This window comes from Quercus robur, chromosome 4, assembly GCF_932294415.1.
Source record: "Quercus robur chromosome 4, dhQueRobu3.1, whole genome shotgun sequence".
Classification (NCBI taxonomy): Eukaryota; Viridiplantae; Streptophyta; class Magnoliopsida; order Fagales; family Fagaceae; genus Quercus; species Quercus robur.
Window position 1 is genome coordinate 51,212,620 of NC_065537.1, and position 18,566 is coordinate 51,231,185.

The window sequence follows — 18,566 nt, forward strand, 5'->3', positions numbered from 1 at the left end:
TATTTCTATAATATTTTTGTATATTTAAGGAGTATCATGGATTTCAGAGCAAACCATTTTTTTTTTTTTTTGGGTATATTTAAAGAGTATCATGGATTTAAGAGCAAACCAAAGTAGACAAAAATGAACTAAATTGGGTACTGTGGGGTGTAAAACCTGAGATCTCACCCTCGCTTAAGAACCAAGAGTAGCGTTGTAACTCTATCAAGAAAGAAAACGAAAAAAAGATTAGCATTATAACCAACAAACCACTTGAACTCCTTTTGTTTAACTATGATCTATTATTATATTAATTTTATACTTACATGATTTATAATTTCTCAACTTATTGTATCACCTCTATCTCAATTTATTAAATATTTACTAAATTTGTTTTCTTTGCTAAATTTACTTGTAATTTAAGAATAATTCCTTTTCATGGGAACTTACTAAAATAATAAAAAGTTTTAAAAAAAAATTAATCAAAATTATTTCTACTTGAAGGATAATTATACAAGTTTCTTTTCATGTTTATTTATGTTGTATTATTTTCTATTAACCTTATAATATCATGAAAATTTATTTGAAAGTCTATTTCATTTTGTATAGGTATTTTTAGGCAATTTTGCTAATATATACAAATTTAATATACATTAATTTATATTTTAATTAATTATTAAATTAATTATGACATAATCACAGTTCGACCTCGATCAAATGAGTCAAATCTTAAAAATCTTGAACCTCTTCATTTTTTGGTTCTTTGAATAGTTTAGGTCTGAAAACCATGATAATGCTATGAATGTTATAATCCATCAATATATATATATATATACATATATCCCATTTATGGTCTCAAAATCTCAAGCTAAGAGATGAATAAGTTCAAGATGCAACAGTTTAGGACTAAACGGTAGCGGTGTGAAGTTGAGGTTGAACAAAGTTACAATTTTAGTTCTGTTTTAACCCACTATTGCAACACTCACATGATGACTAAGTCTAACTATCGAGTTTCTATTTGTTAGTGTGTTTTTGGCTCCAGATTAAAAAAACCAGTTTATTTTACTGTTTAGCTTATTTTTGCTATTATTCCTGGGTCCCACTACACTTTTTGGTACTATTCATAGGTCCTATTGTATTATTTCAGCCAACTTTGACATTTATCTACAATACTTTAAGCAAAAAGTTTTCGGTTTCGACAAAATAAGCGAATCTCAAACAGACCCTTAGTCTTTGTCACTAATTTAGGTGGGTAAAGCTATTAGCAAGTTAGTTATTTTCTGTTTTGAGTCCGTTATTGGGTTAGTCTCTATTTTAGGTTTATATAATATAGCTTTGCACAGATTTGCTTATAAAATACTAAAATTATATATTTTGATAAATACTATGCAAATAAGCTATCAAAAATAAGCAAAAGTCAAACACACTCTAGCATTTATCTATTCATATCCAAAGAGAGAAAAACACTGGATACTTTCAGATATTACATTATCTGTATATACTGTAAAATCGAAGCCTCTAACAATTTTTTTTATTACTTTTTTTACTTTATAAGAGTTTGCCACGTAAGATTTGAAGCTCTCACAATTTTTCACATCAATAATATAAATATATATATATATATATGTGGGGCCCGGCCCAAAAATGATGGGCTATTCCAAGCTCAGGCCCGTCCGAGGAGCGTCCTGTCCAACGAAAAGCCTCATATGAAGCGCTATTCAACCCCAATAGCGTCAAGGAAACCTGTCCGAGGAGTAACTCCTCCTCGGACATCGCGAAGCCCAGACTAGAAACTTGCCCCAGCCATTTCAGCTCGTCTTCCCAACATATAAAACGAATTAAATTCAAAATATCTCACGGAAGGCTACCACCACATTAATTGCGCCCCAACCACCCTCTTGGCCGCATTAATGAAGAAAAGACTCCTGAACAGTACCGCCTTGACCTCTGCAACTCACAAAGGGTCTGATGAGGGCGTCTGATGGGACAGGTGCTCGAGTGGATGCTTGGATGATTAACAGGTGTAAGGCTGGGATGAAAAGAAGAGAAATATATAATGTAGTGGAGTCCCTCAAAGAAGGGGACGAGAGAACTGTATCAGAAACAAAAAAGAAATAAAATCAGACTTGAGAAAGATCCATTCTGGTGTTTTTCTATTTTCCTTTTGCAAACCATACTGCCCATGCATAAGACCGAACAAGTTCACTGAGGCCAAGTTCTTTGACCCATCCTCTACAAATAATTATTGTGGGTTGCGCTTTGGGCCAGGGCCTAATCAACACGAGTTGGGCCAGGAAAATCGTGCAACCACAATTGGCGCCGTCTGTGGGAAGAGCTAGGGCATCAGCTAGTGCAACAGTCGAGCATGGAAGAACTAGATCCACACCAGGACGATCCTCACCAAGCTAACTCCCAACGAACACGACCTGCCGAGTCCCAGAGGCAAAATAACCCAACCAACCCAGGCGGGAGGGGGAATCGTGAGGGGAGTGTGCATACCACCCGGACGAGCCAGAGTCACACTCAGATAGGAAGTCACGTGTCTCAGAGGCGAAATAGTCACCAGGCCATGCAGCGAGAGATAGATGACCTAAAAAGGAAGTTACGACGTGCGCAGCGAAGACGATCTCCCTCTGACTCAGGCGAGTCTCCTAATCCGGAAGACGTGAGTTACAGACGAAGGTCAAGGACCCCCCCAAGCGAAACCTTTTCTTACGAAAAGGAACCACGCCTTGTACGAAAGTATGAGCGCCCGTCCAGCAAAGGTTCGGGGAGCGACGCCATGAAGAAAGCGTTGGATCAGGTTTCAAGATCACCCTTCACGAATAGAATCGAAGGGGCTAAGATGCCAAGACGCTTCAACCAACCGGCGTTCGCCATTTATCACGGCAAAGCAGACCCGGTGGAGCACGTGAGTCAGTTTAATCAAAAGATGGCAATTTACTCGCAAAACGAGGCCCTGATGTGCAAAATCTTCCCCTCTAGCTTGGGATCGATGGCAATGAGATGGTTCAACAGCCTGAAGACAAACTCCGTAGGCTCCTACAAGCAGCTCACTCAAGCTTTTTGCTCCCGTTTCATTACAAACACCAGAGTCCCTCGACCTCTCAGTTCGCTGCTGTCCTTATCCATGCACGAAGGAGAAACCCTGAAAGCGTACTCGAATAGGTATTGGGAGGTGTATAACGATTTAGATGACAACCATGATAACGTTGCTATCAGCACGTTCACAAGCGGCCTCCCCACCGGGCATGGCTTAAGGAAATCCCTCACCGGGAAACCAGCTACTGACGTCCAACAACTGATGGATAGGATCGACAAGTACAAAAGAGTGGAGGAGGATCAGCTGCAAGGGAAGGGCAAGGGAAGGGCAAGGAGAAGGTCATCCCCTTTAAAGCAAATGATTTCATAATGGAACGTCACAATCCTGGTCAGCCGAGGAGAGATTTTCCGCGACAGGCTGGGCAGAGCACCCCGCAAACAGTGAATGCCGTATTCAGAGAGCCAGTACAACAAGTACTGGAGAAAGTAAGGGATGAACCCTATTTCAGATGGCCGGGAAAGATGGCTGGAAACCCTGCCAATCGTAATCAGAACTTGTATTGCCAATATCATCAGGACCACGGGCATACTACTGAGGACTGCAGGAATTTGTGGAATCACCTGGATCAATTGGTCCAAGAAGGAAAGCTACGTCACCTGCTGCACCCATCGAGCGGCCATCCCGGCCAAGCGATACAAGAGCCTCGAAGGGACGTGTCTTTAAGACCCCCCACCGGGACGATACATGTCATCCTCGCTGCACTAGGAAGAACTGGGCCACCCATCCCCAGGGTATTGGCCGTGGACCACCTTCCCTCCGAGGGCAGACAAAGGGAACCCAAAAGGATAAAAAAGGGAAGCTCTTTGATACTGGGATTCTCGGATGAGGATAAGGGAGGAACAATTCAACCTCACAATGACGCCTTGGTGGTCACCTTGCGGATTGGGGGTTTCGATGTGAAAAGGGTATTAGTAGACTCTGGAAGTGCGGTGGAGATAATGTACCCCGACCTATACAAGGGGCTGAATCTGAAGCCAGAAGACTTGACAGCTTATGACTCCCCCTTCCTCAGCTTCGAGGGGAAGCTTATAATGCCAAAGGGGCAAATCCGACTGCCCATACAGACTGGGGCGGAAGTGGTGGAGGTGAATTTCATCGTGGTCGACGCTTATTCACCCTACACTGCGATAGTCGCAAGGCCATGGATCCATAGCCTAGAGGCCGTGACCTCCACACTTCACTAGAAAGTGAAATACCCATCCAGAGGACGAGTGAAAGAGATCCGAGGAGATCAGGCCGTGGCCAGGAAGTGTGTGGTGGCCGCCATTTTACATCGGCCCTTGGTCGAGACCTCGGCCCCAAAGAGCTTATAGCAACCAACCTCCTCGGCAAAGCAAGACGAGGGGCTGGCCGAGGAGATAAGGTGTGAAGGTTTAGATAAGGTTGCTGTCAGCAATGACCCGGAGAAGTTCTTTCAGGTCGGCTTTGAATTGCCCCCTCAGGAAAAGGAGGAACTGGTCAGATTTCTCAGAGAAAATGTCGACGTATTCGCTTGGGACGCCTACGATGCCCCTGGAGTTGATCCCAGCCTCATCTGCCACCACCTGAACGTCAACCCTTCTTCCACTCCGAGGAAGCAACCACCCCGACGCCCTTCAAAGGAACACGCTGGTACCGTGAGAGACGAAGTGGCCAAGTTGAAAAGAGCAGGAGCTATCAAAGAGGTCTTTTATCTTGAATGGTTGGCGAACACAGTGGTGGTAAGGAAAAAGACGGGGAAGTGGAGGGTCTGCGTGGACTTCACGGACCTGAACAAGGCGTGCCCCAAGGACCCATTCCCCCTACCCAAAATTGATCGATTGGTGGATGCAACCGTGGGACACCCTCGAATGAGCTTCCTGGACGCCTTCCAGGGCTATCATCAGATACCCCTTGCGCTAGAGGACCAAGAGAAAACGGCTTTCATGACGCCCATCGGAAATTATCATTATAAGGTGATGCCATTCGGGCTAAAGAACGCGAGCTCAACCTACCAAAGGATGATGACTCGGATGTTCGAGCCACAACTGGGCAAGATCATTGAGGTGTATATAGACGATATGGTTGTGAAGAGTAAAAGGGTGTCCAAGCACGTGCAAGACCTTGGAACAGTCTTCGCTATCTTAAGGGAGCACCGGTTGCGGCTGAATGCCTCCAAATGTTCATTCGGGGTCGGGTCTGGGAAATTCCTAGGGTACATGGTCACCCATAGAGGAATAGAAGTAAGTCCTGACCAAATCAAAGCCATTAACAGTCTACAGACTCCTCGGAACCCGAAGGAAGTGCAGAAGCTCACTGGCATGATTGCGGCATTAAGCCGGTTCATATCACGATCGGCGGATCGATGTCGGCCTTTTTACCTCCTGATAAACAAGTGGAAAGAGTTTAAATGGTCGGAGGATTGCGTTCAGGCTTTCCAGCAGCTTAAGGACTACCTGTCCCGACCACCCATCATGTCCAGTCCGGAGGCAGACGAGGTGCTGTTTGCCTACATCGCCGTAGCTCCCCACGCCGTAAGCCTGGTATTAATACGGGATGATAATGGGGTGCAGCGACCGGTGTACTATGTGAGCAAGTCACTACATGAAGCTGAGGTGCGATACCTACCCTTAGAGAAGGCAATTTTGGCGATAGTGCATGCAACCCGGAAGCTTCCTCATTACTTTCAGGCGCACATGGTCATCATCCTGACTTAGCTTCCACTTCGAGCCGTGCTTCGAAGTGCTGACTACACAGGAAGGATCGCCATGTGGAGTGCTCTTCTGGGGGCTTTTGATATTAAATATATGCCCAGACCCTCCGTCAAAGGACAGGTCCTCGCGAACTTGGTAGCAGAGTTTGCTGAGCCCTCTATAGAAACGCTGACCGAGAAGAAAGACCTGGGCGGAAAACTGGTTGGCGCGATTTCGGCCGGGGAAACCATGCATTGGAAGGTCTACGTGGATGGCGCGGCCAACCAGAGAGGATCAGGAGTTGGGATAGTTTTAATATCGCCAGACGGCGCTGTCATTGAAAAGTCATTAAGACTCGGATTCTCGGCTACGAACAATGAAGCCGAATACGAAGCCTTACTTCAAGGAATGGCAATGGTTCAAAGGTTGGGTGAGAGAGTAATAGAAGCCTTCTCGGACTCCAGATTAGTGGTCGGACAAGTGGTGGGAGAGCTGGAAGCTCGAGATACTAGGATGCAAGAGTATCTGGGACAAGTCAAACGGTTACAGGAGAGCTTTGAATCCTTCAGTTTAACGCACATCTCTAGGAGCGTAAACACTCATGCAGACTCGCTGGCCACTCTTGCCACGTCCTCGGCACGCAATCTGCCACGAGCGATCCTAGTCGAAGATCTAGTTAAGGCCAGTCCCATCAGTGGAAACCCGATCCAAGTCCATCAGATAAGACAGAGCCCCAGTTGGATGGACCCCCTAAGGAATTTCCTCCAAGATGAGATCCTACCGAAAGAAAGACTAGAAGCCGAGAAGATACGTAGAAATGCTCCTCGTTTTTGGCTATCAGAGGACCGCAAACTTTATCGGCGCTCCTACTCTGGACCGTACCTGCTTTGCGTACATCCAGAGGAGTCCGAGTCTCTTCTTGAAGAGTTGCATGAGGGAGTTTGTGGAAGTCACACCGGAGGAAGATCGCTGGCGCACAGGGCACTCACCCAAGGATACTGGTGGCCGAACATGCAGAGACAAGCCCAGGAATACGCTAAGAAGTGCGATCAGTGCCAAAGATTCGCCCCAAATATCCACCAACCCGGAGGGGTTCTCAACCCACTCTCCAGTCCATGGCCGTTCGCGCAATGGGGTCTTGATATTGTCGGACCTTTTCCCAAGGCTGCGGGGAACAAGCGATACATAATAGTCGGAACCGATTACTTCACTAAATGGGTGGAGGCTGAGCCTTTGGCCAACATCAAGGACGTGGACGCCCAGAAATTCATCTGGAAGAACATTATCACCCGCTTCGGAACTCCGAGAACACTCATTTCCGACAATGGTCTTCAGTTTGACAGCAAGAATTTTAGGGAGTATTGCCGTGAGTTTGGGATCATTAATCGATATTCCACCCCCGCATACCCCCAAGGAAATGGGCAAGTCGAGGCCGTAAACAAGGTCATAGTGAACGGATTGAAGAAAAGATTGGATGAGTCAAAGGGGAGATGGGTAGAAGAACTACCGCACGTCTTATGGACCTATCGGACAACGCCGCGGCGTTCCACCGGTGAGACCCCCTTCTCAATGACTTACGGGGCTGAGGCTGTGCTTCCGATCGAGAACAATTTCCCCACATTGAGGTCTAGCTCGTTTACCCCAAGCGATAACGATGAGTTGCTAGGAAGAAGTCTGGACCTAGCCGAGGAAAGGAGGGAGAAGGCCACGATTCACATGGCCTATTATCACCAGAAGCTAAGACAAGGGTATGATGCTAATGTCAAACTGCGGCCTCTGGGTCCAGGTGATCTCGTGATGAGGAAGATTCTTGGCAGCGCAAAGAACCCCTCTTGGGGCAAGTTGGGGCCCAATTGGGAGGGACCATACCGTGTCACATCCGTGGCCGGAATAGGCGCCTACTACCTAGAAGATTTGGATGAAAAAGCTGTACCTCGACCATGGAATGTAAATAACCTCAGGAGGTATTATTATTAATAAGAATGGCTTAGCATACGTTCTCTTTCATGACTATTTGCCGCTTGCCAGTCTACATTACAATTATTTATAAGTTTTAAACAGAACCCAAGTCCTGCATGGCTCCTCGGACCACAGACTTGGGGGAAATTAATACTTAAGCCGATTATTTATAAGTTTTAAACAGAACCCAAGTCCTGCATGGCTCCTCGGACCACAGACTTGGGGGAAATTAATACTTAAGCCGATTATTTATAAGTTTTAAACAGAACCCAAGTCCTGCATGGCTCCTCGGACCACAGACTTGGGGGAAATTAATACTTAAGCCGATTATTTATAAGTTTTAAACAGAACCCAAGTCCTGCATGGCTCCTCGGACCACAGACTTGGGGGAAATTGTTACTTAAGCCAACTATTTATAAGTTTTAAACAAAACCAAAGTCCTACATGGCTCCTCGGACCACAGACTTTTGGGGAAGTTATTACTCATGACAGCTCATAGTTTTAAACAGAACCTAAATCCTGCATGGCTCCTCGGACCACAGACTAGGGGAAATTATTACTCATGACAAGTCATAGTTTTAAGCAGAACCTAAGTCCTGCCTGGCTCCTCGGACCACAGACTTTTGGGGAGATTATTACTTGTGATAGATTGGGAGATTATTACTTAAAGGAAATCACTTTTAATACATGCGCACAGTCTAGCACCATCGCGACCCTCAAATGAACAACCCAAAAACCCATTTTCATTTTGACCATTTGCCTGTATCTACCTCGTTGCAAATGTTTAAAAAAGAACGCTATTGACACGCATCCGTAGTAAGCAAAACGAACGTCTTATATTAATATTCCAAGTACATTAGCAAGAGAGGTCCTTACAAAAAAAAAAAAAAAAAAACTATTCACTAAGGTTGAAAACCTAGAAGGCTAAGCTTCAGCAGGAGGATCTTCTTTCTGCTCGGGCTGGGGAGGAGGAGCCTCGATGGTGGGATCTGCGGCGGGGTCCTCCGTCATATCAGACACAAGGGCGGCATCAGGCACCGTCAGATCCTGCTCAGGAGCCACTTGGGCGTCATTAGGATTCGCACGGATCTCCCGAGGATAGAAGATACTCTCGGGCAATCTTAGTGCCGAATCCGTAGGAACTCCTGCAGCATCAAGAGCATGAACCCATGAAATACTGCAGTAATCCCTGCATACCTCGGGAATCTCCTCAGATAGCCTGGCCTCCGTCTCTTCGGCCCCAAGCTGTCGAGCGGCCTCCTTCTCGGCCTCTGTTGCCTCTCGGATCAGCTGAGCATCCTCCTTTACCCGCCTCAGCTCATCCTCTACTTTTTGCAGGGCAGTTTTGAGGTCCTGCACTGCCTGCCTCTCGGTGTTAAGGTTAAGCTGAGCCGTGTACAGTTGTTTGCGCTGGTCCTCCGCCTGATCCTCGGCACTCTTCAAGCCAGCCTCTGCACTTTTACGTCGGTTCTCCGAATCCTTGAACTCAGCTGTGAGTTTAATGTGATCATGCTTGAGGGACCCCAAGGCTTTCTCCACCTCTGTCCGAGCCTGGGTCTCAGCCTCAGCCAGATTGCGGCTATTACGGCAAAACTCCTCAGCCACGAAGACCTGCTGACTAATCTGCAGACAAAACAAGAGTGTCCTTAAAAGAAAAATATATAATCTAACAGGAGCAAGTAAATGGACAAAACAGTAAAAGGATTACTTACCAGCGCGAGATCCCTTTTAAGGGATAGGAAGAGCTCGGACTGAGTGCACCGCCTGTAGGCCTCCATGTCCCGAGGAAGAAGTAGGGGCTGCTCTAAGGCCTCCGCCACGTACCCTGCCCGGCCACGATTATACTCTCGAACCGAAGCAGTGTAAGGAATGGCGAGCCCATCCAGCTCCAACTTTGGGTCCCATGGACGAGGGGAAGTGCGCACTTCAGCAAGGTTCCCCTCATCCCTACTGTCCGAGGAGGTGCCCCTTCTGCTCCTTGGCGCCCGTGTGGTTTTCTGCTGCTTGGTCGGCTGGACAGCCACCTCGCCTTCCTCAGGCGTGTCCACCGGCCTCTTCTTCTTCAGGTCCGGATTAACCTTAAGGCCAGGGTCCGAGACACCCTGGGGGACCACCGGGGGAAGGGTCTTGGCCTGTAATGGAGTTGGCCCCTTCGAAGATTGACCCTTTGGTGACTGACCTTTCCCCCTGGAGGACATCAGCTCCTTCAAGGACTTCCCTTTTCCTGCCATGGGCTCAGCCTCTTCGTCTGAGGTATCGTCCGAGCAGATAACGATTGAGGGAACACCAACTGCGGAATGTCGGTCCTGCTCGGCTTCAGGATTGGAAGACTCCCCTAAAGGATTTTGCTGAATTTCCTCCTCGAAGTAAAACTCGTCTATTTCTTCCTAAAGAGAAAGACGGGAAGATTCAGTTTCTTCTTTAATCAGAGCAGCCACGCCAGGCTCATTTACCGGAGGAAGCTGCTCCGCTAAGTAAGGATTCCTGACCCCAGGCAGCACTACTGGTGGCAGATCGTGTGGAGCTAGGAACCCGTTTCGGGACACGTCAATCCTAGCCAACCTCGGACTGCCCGCCCTTATAGCGTGACCGATTGCCTGGAAAGCTTTGCTCAGGGGCTGATAGCCCAGAACCAGATGGGCCGCACGCAACTGTCCGTCCTCGGTGGCGTAAATCTCCGACCTGAGAAGATAATTCAGCGCTGGCACATTCGTAAGGTCTATCCGAGAAGCGACGTGAATTTTGTCTGCAAACAACCAAGAAAAGTGGGGTTAGCCCATGAAATTCTCCAATTACACAGAAAGCAAAAAAATATATAATAATAACCCCTTAACAACAAATCCTTTCCCAAAAAGGATCGATCCTAATGACGCCGCACCTGGGTTTCCTGCCCGAGTTGGACAATGAATACCGTCGAACCACTCCCCAGAATCAATGAGGAAGTCATTCTTCACGGTCTTATTGGATACCGGGAGACAAGAGATCAACCTAACATCCTCGTTCCGGGATTTAAGATAATACCCATCATCCCCGAGGCGGTGACATTCGTACAGATAGGCCACATCATGCCAAGTGAGGCCTAGATTCATCCGCTCGTCTAAGACGTCTACACAGCCTAGTATCTTGAACATATTCGGGGCACACTGATACGGCGTCAACCTATGGTTGAACAGGTACTCCCTTGTAATCCTACGCATGGGAAGTGTCATCCCTCCCTCTATGAAAGCAATCATGGGGATAACAACTTCCCCCTCAACTCTATCTGTCAGTATTCCTTCAATAGGACAGTACCGCAGCCCAACCCTCGGGGGAATGCGGTATTTCTCCCTAAAGGCTTCCATAGCGGCTGGAGTTTTTACTAGTTTTTCGAATCTACCCATCTGAACTGAACTGGGGAAATGAAAGTAAAGACTAAAAAGAAAAGCAGAGTCCGAGGAGGAAATTGAAACGGTGAGAAAAGCGAAATGTACTGATACCTTCACAAAACGCTCAAGGGGACGCCTGGAAATCTCTCTTGGAAGAAACGCCTCACAAAAACGGCTACGGCGGCGTAACGGACGCAAATGTTCGTATGTCTCTGGGATTCGGTGGAGTTCTCTGGAGTCTTTTGGGGTTTGAGAAATGCTGATGAAAGAAGAAACTGAACCCCGCTGACGTCTTATATAGCAGGGAGGAGAGAGAAAAGATCATCCCTGCCTAAAAATACGAGAAAAAAACGAAGGCCGTTCGATCCACGCCAAGCCGTTGGATGAAGGGAACATAACGCCTCCAGAAGTTAATGGCCACGCCTCGTAAATTGTGGCGCGTCAAAAGTAACGGTCCGCACGCGCACCCCACGATCTCCTTATTTCCCTCCACTCACAAATATCAAAACCCCGCTTTTCTCCTCGGAGGGAGGTTAAAACCGCAGTTTTGAGGGGTTATTGTGGGGCCCGGCCCAAAAATGATGGGCTATTCCAAGCTCAGGCCCGTCTGAGGAGCGTCCTGTCCAACGAAAAGCCTCATATGAAGCGCTATTCAACCCCAATAGCGTCAAGGAAACCTGTCCGAGGAGTAACTCCTCCTCGGACATCGCGAAGCCCAGACTAGAAACTTGCCCCAGCCATTTCAGCTCGTCTTCCCAACATATAAAACGAATTAAATTCAAAATATCTCACGGAAGGCTACCACCACATTAATTGCGCCCCAACCACCCTCTTGGCCGCATTAATGAAGAAAAGACTCCTGAACAGTACCGCCTTGGCCTCTGTAACTCACAAAGGGTCTGATGAGGGCGTCTGATGGGACAGGTGCTCGAGTGGATGCTTGGATGATTAACAGGTGTAAGGCTGGGATGAAAAGAAGAGAAATATATAATGTAGTGGAGTCCCTCAAAGAAGGGGACGAGAGAACTGTATCAGAAACAAAAAAGAAATAAAATCAGACTTGAGAAAGATCCATTCTGGTGTTTTTCTATTTTCCTTTTGCAAACCATACTGCCCATGCATAAGACCGAACAAGTTCACTGAGGCCAAGTTCTTTGACCCATCCTCTACAAATAATTATTGTGGGTTGCGCTTTGGGCCAGGGCCTAATCAACACGAGTTGGGCCAGGAAAATCGTGCAACCACAATATATATTTTAAATCTCTCTATATACCCAAAAAAAAACCCGATGAAATATTAAAAAAAAAAAAAAACTCTCTCCCTCAAACACACTCAGCCCGAGTCCCCAAAAAAACCATAAACCCCGATATCAAAATCTCTCTTTCAAATGCACGCCCATCTCCTATCTCCTCCTCCTCTTTCTTCTTCTTCTTCTTCATGCAGACCTATCTCCTTCTACTCTTTTTTTTTTTTTTTTAATTTTTGTTTGTAAAACACCTAACCTAGCCAATTATTTTCTGTATTCCAACTCCAAATTTGATTATGAATCTAGATTTGCTTAGGATTACAAACCCTATATGTAGTGACCCAAAAAGGGGGGTCTTGCATTCCATGGAATCCCATATCGCCTAGGGAAGCACATGGGAATGTATTTATAAGGAATGACCTCCCTTCAATGTGTAGAGGCCTTTTCCCCAGCGCAACCTGGGAAATAACAAAACCATGAGGGGTATGGGCCCCAAAGTGGATAATATCTACACAGTTGAGGCGGGGCCGTTACAGATGGTATCAGAGCCATGCCCTAGCCGGAAGTGTGGGCCCCACATGCAAGGACGCGTGTGCCCGTAAGGGGGGTGAATTGTAGTGACCCAAAAAGGGGGGTGAATTGTAGTGACCCAAAAAGGGGGGTCTTGCATTTCATGGAATCCCATATCGCCTAGGGAAGCACATGGGAATGTATTTATAAGGAATGACCTCCCTTCAATGTGTAGAGGCCTTTTCCCCAGCGCAACCTGGGAAAGAACAAAATCATGAGGGGTATGGGCCCCAAAGTGGACAATATCTACACAGTTGAGGCGGGGCCGTTACACTATATTATGAATAGTGTTGTTTTTGGGTTATTTGCTTAGGATTACAACCCCTATATTATGAATATTGTTTTAATTTTTGTTTGTAGGATGGCTAACCTAACCCATCATGTTTTGTATTCCAACTCCAAATTTAATTAGGAATCTAGATTTGCCTAGGATTACAACCCTATGATTATCATGGATACTGCTTTTATATATATATATATATATATATTATGAATGGTAATTTTGTTTTGTTTTGTTTATTTGTTGTATTATTATAACTCAAGCGTAGATTGAATTACAACAGAGAATTTGTATTGCTACTAATGGCTAGAGTGAATTACAGATATTTTGATTAAGATGACTGATATTTTGGTAATTGATAATTCTCAATGCTAATTTGTATAGTAAATTCTTTATAGGTTTTTGTTGATTTCTTTAAGTTATAATTTTGTTTATAGAGAACTGTTATCATTTAGATAGACAAGTTATTGGTGTGAAAATTTTAAATTGACTATGACAAGTCCATGGATTACAATTTAATCAATTATTCTGGAAAAAAAAAAAAAATCAAAGTCCATTTGTTTTCTTGGCTTCTTGATATGTACAATTAATTGCTGATTTCTGATTATAGACAACTGATTTATAGATAATGAGTGCTTTACCGGATTAACTATTCTTTTTAGGTGTGTGTCTCCAACTCCTTTCAATTTCTTTTTGGTCTTTTCCCTTCAGTTTTACAATATCTTCTAATATACTTTGCAAATTGTAGAATGGTAGTGCACACTTAGCTGGAAAAAAAGAAAAGAAAAAAACATTTTGAGACCAACATTTGACTTAATATCTTCTAATATATAATTGCTCACACAATTGACTTGATAATTATATGGCTAATGTAGCTTTTAGTAAAAAAAAAACAAATTAGAATCTAGTAAATATAATTTCAGTTGCTTTTGAGACCAACATTTTAACTTCTTTTTTTTTCTTTAATGAAAACTAAAATTTGGGTAGTTTCTGGCTCAATATCTTTTAAATATGTAAATAAATAATAAAAAAATAATATTTAAATGAAATAAAGAAGAAAAACGTATTTGAAAAAGTAGTACATAAAAGATAAATACAACAGGAGATGCTCTAAATGTCATGGTCTTTTGAGTACTTCTCTTTGTATCAGCCTATTTTATGTAAATAATGGTTTATTGATTATGAAGATTGATCCGTATTAAGAAGGAAAATGGGCTATGAAGCGTAATTCATACTGAAGCCCATTTTATGAAGTAAAATAGTCTGCTGGACTAGTGTTAAGTTGATAAGTGAATGGACCCGGGCCTACAATTTAATCAATTATTCTGGGGAAAAAAATCGAAGTCCTTATTATTATTATTTTTTTTTGGGTTAAAAAGTCCATATGTTCTTGGCTTCTTGATAGTACAATTAATTGCTGACTTCTGATTATAGACAACTGATCATAGATAATGAGTGCTTTACCTGATTGACTATTCTTTTTAGGTGTGTGTTTCCAACTCCTTTCAAATTCTTTTTTGATCTTTTTTTTACAATCTATATATCTATATATATATATAATAATAAGTAAAATTGAGAGAAACTTAAATTAGAATTTCAAATTAGAGTTCCAATTTTGCTTTATGTGTCCTAAATTATTTATTCTTAAAGAGTTTTATTTCTTAATTTTAGAATCAAATGTGGAACCACATTATAAATATTCATCCAAGTGAGTTATTAAGTACCGTGGGGCCCGGCCCAAAAATGATGGGCTATTCCAAACTCAGGTCCGTCCGAGGAGCGTCCTGTCCAAAGAAAAGCCTCATATGAAGCGCTATTCAACCCCAATAGCGCCAAGGAAACCTGTCCGAGGAGTAACTCCTCCTCGGACATCACGAAACCTAGACGAGGAACTTGCCCCAGCCATTTCAGCTCGTCTTCCCAACATATAAAATGAATTAAATCCAAAATATCTCACGGAAGGCTACCACCACATTAATTGCGCCCCAACCATTCTCTTGGCCGCATTAATGAGGAAAAGACTCCTGAACAGTACCGCCTTGGCCTCTGCAACTCACAAAGGGTCTGATGAGGGCGTCTGATGGGACAGGTGCTCAAGTGGATGCTTGGATGATTAACAGGTGTAAGGCTGAGATGAAAAGAAGAAGAATATATAATGTAGTGGAGTCCCTCAAAGAAGGGGACGAAAGAACTGTATGAGGAACAAAAAGAAATAAAATCAGACTTGAGAAAGATCCATTCTGGTGTTTTCTATTTTTCTTTTTGCAAACCATACTGTCCATGCATTAGACCGAACAAGTTCACTGAGGCCAAGTTCTTTGACCCATCCTCTACAAATAATTATTGTGGGTTGCGCTTTGGGCCAGGGCCTAATCAACATAAGTTGGGCCAGGAAAATCGTGCAACTACAAGTACAAAAACCAAAAAGTCTAGAATAAATGGATCGTAAAAAAAAAAAAAAAAAAAAAAAAAAAAAAAGTGCTTCACAATAATTTTTTTTTTTTTAAATAGACAATTTACATTTTATACCTAATAATATTCTTACAAAATTTTTTAAAGAGTTAACAAAATATAAAAAAGACTATCAATAATATTTAAATTATATATGTGAATTATATTATGTATCTTATTGTATATTTTTAAGTGTATTCATGCATATGCATGGGGTTACAAACTAGTATCTTCTAATAAACTATGCAAATTCTAGAATGGCAGTGCACACTTAGCTGAAAAAAAGAAAAAGAAAAAGAAAAAAACATTTTGAGACCAACATTTGACTTAATATCTTCTAATGTATAATTGCTCATACAATTGAATTGATAATTATATGACTAATGTAGCTTTAAGTCAAAAAATAAATTAGAATCTAGTAAATATAATTTCAATTGCTTTTGAGACCAACATTTTAGCTTCTTATTTCTTTTTCTTTTTTAATGAAAACTAAAATTTGGGTAGTTTTTGGCTCAATTTCTTTTTAACGTGTAAAGAAAGAATAAATAAATAATGAAGAAATAATATTTAAAAAAGATAGAGAAATGATAGAAAGTTTGTAGGAAAACATATTTGAAAAAGTAAGTAAGTAAAAGGTAAATACAATCATTCACTCTTTAAACAATACAAAAATTTAGAGAAGCTACTAGAGATGCTCTAAGGGTGACTAAGGGTGAGTTTGGTTCAGCTTTTTGTAAAAGTGCATAATGAAAAAGTGGAGTTTTCAAAAAGTGCATTTTCAAAAAGCTAAGTATTTAGTAAAAGCTGTTAAAAAGTGCTTTTTGAAAAAGTTGAGTGTTTGGCTAACACTTATAAAAGTGTCAGTTTGAGAGATAAATTACAAAAAATGACAATGTATATATAAGAGCATCTCTAGTAGGTTAGAAAAATTTTTGTACTATTTGGACAATCAACAGTGACATTTATCTTTTGCCTATCAACTTTTTTAATTTTTATTTTGTAATCAAATTTATTCTTTTTTAATATTTATTTATTCTTTTTCTATTCATTCTCAACAATTATATTTTTCAACAAAAAGTGTTACACCCACAATATTTTTTGCAATACTTTCACAAGAATCATAACAAAATCTTATATGAAAAGTTGTTACTAATTCTAATTTGAACCCATTACTGAAATTATATTTTTACTCATTAATATTAGCTAATTACTTAAAATTTATTGTGAAAATATTGTAAAAATATTGTGGTAATATTTTTAAATTATGATTTCTAATTCTTTGCCTTTCTTTCATCCATACGTTTCCTTTTCCTTTTTTTTTTTTTTTTTTTTCTCTTGCATTTTGTCCACCACACACATATACCATTGTCCACATCCTCTCATTTTTCTTTTTCTTTACTTCCACTTTCCAGAAGCTCCTCATTCTTTCCTCTCTTTTTTTCCTTTACTTCCACTTGATTCCAGAAGCTCTCCAGCTCTCTCAATTTCTTCTCTCTTTTTTTTTTTTCTTTTCCACTTGATTCCAGAAGCTCTCCGGCTCTCTCAATTACTTGAATCAATCAAAGAACAGAGAAATCAAAACAACCCATACCCATGAGAAATCAACCCAAAGAACAGAGAAATCATAACCAACCCATACCCATGAGAAATCAACCCAAAGAACACACAGAAAAATCATTACCCAAAACACAAATCACAATCCAAAACTACAGAAATCAAATAGCACGTCCACAAATCCAAGATTTATGAGACCAAAAGAGATAGAACACTAAAAACAAAAATAGCGATACCCAAACCCACGGCCAAACAACCATAAACATGTAGAAAGACAGAAAGAAAGAAGAAGAAGAGGAAGACGAAGAAAGACAAAGCAGAGAGACTAACCACGGAGAGGGCAGAGCAGAGAGAAGAGATGGGAGGCGTGAGAGGAGATTCGTGCAAAGGGAGAGCAGAGAGATGAGATGAGGGGCGTGAGGCTTCAGGCGTTGAGAGAATTGATGAATTTTATGGGTATTTTCGTAATTCATCATCAGCTAACGGTAACAGTTCAAACGCGCAGTGCGCGTTTTGATTTATGGACCTCTTGAGGTCCATAAATTTTGCGCGTTTAGACCGCGTTTTTTGCCTATGCCCAAAACACAACTTTTATCAAAAAGTTGTGTTTTGGGCTGAGCCAAACGCAATTTTCCTTCAGCTTTTTGTAATATGGGCTTTTTGAGCTCCTAAAAGTGCAAACAAACACACACTAAATGTAATGGCCTTTGAGTGCTTCACTTTATATCAACCTATTTTGTGTAAATAATGGGGTATTGATTGTGAAGATTGATCCGAATAGAGAAGGATAATGGGCTATGTCGCTATGAAGCCTAATTCATACTGAAGCCCATTTTATGCAGTAAAACAATCTGTTGGACCAGTGTTAAGTTGATAAGTGAATGGACTCGGGCCTACTTGATCAAAGTGGATTGTTTGGGCTTCTTTTGATAGCCCAATGAAGACCTCCTAAGAGGAAATTAAATCCTATCCATTTTACTTGAAATGAGTTGAATCTAATTTACTATTTAAAAATTATTTTTTGAATTAATATTGTATAAAATACTATTTCAATTAAAATTTTGAATAAAATGGCAATAGAAACATCTTTAAATTTTCAATATTAATTTAAAATTTTCTGTTTGATAATTATCACATGGAAATAAGCTTTTACTAATACAACAGTCGCGTATTCATATTATCCTTAACAAAACTAGAAATATTTTTAAGGAAAGTTATGAAAATTTTAGAATTGATATTTAATAACTTATTTGAATAGTAATTCATTTCTTACCATTCATGTTTTATTGACAAGGCAATAAAAGTTACAAATTAGTTAATAAATATTGAGTTTTTTTTTTTTTGGTTGAGAAACAAACACACACACTTAAGGAAGAGGGAACATAGTTCTAACATAAAGGTATACTAC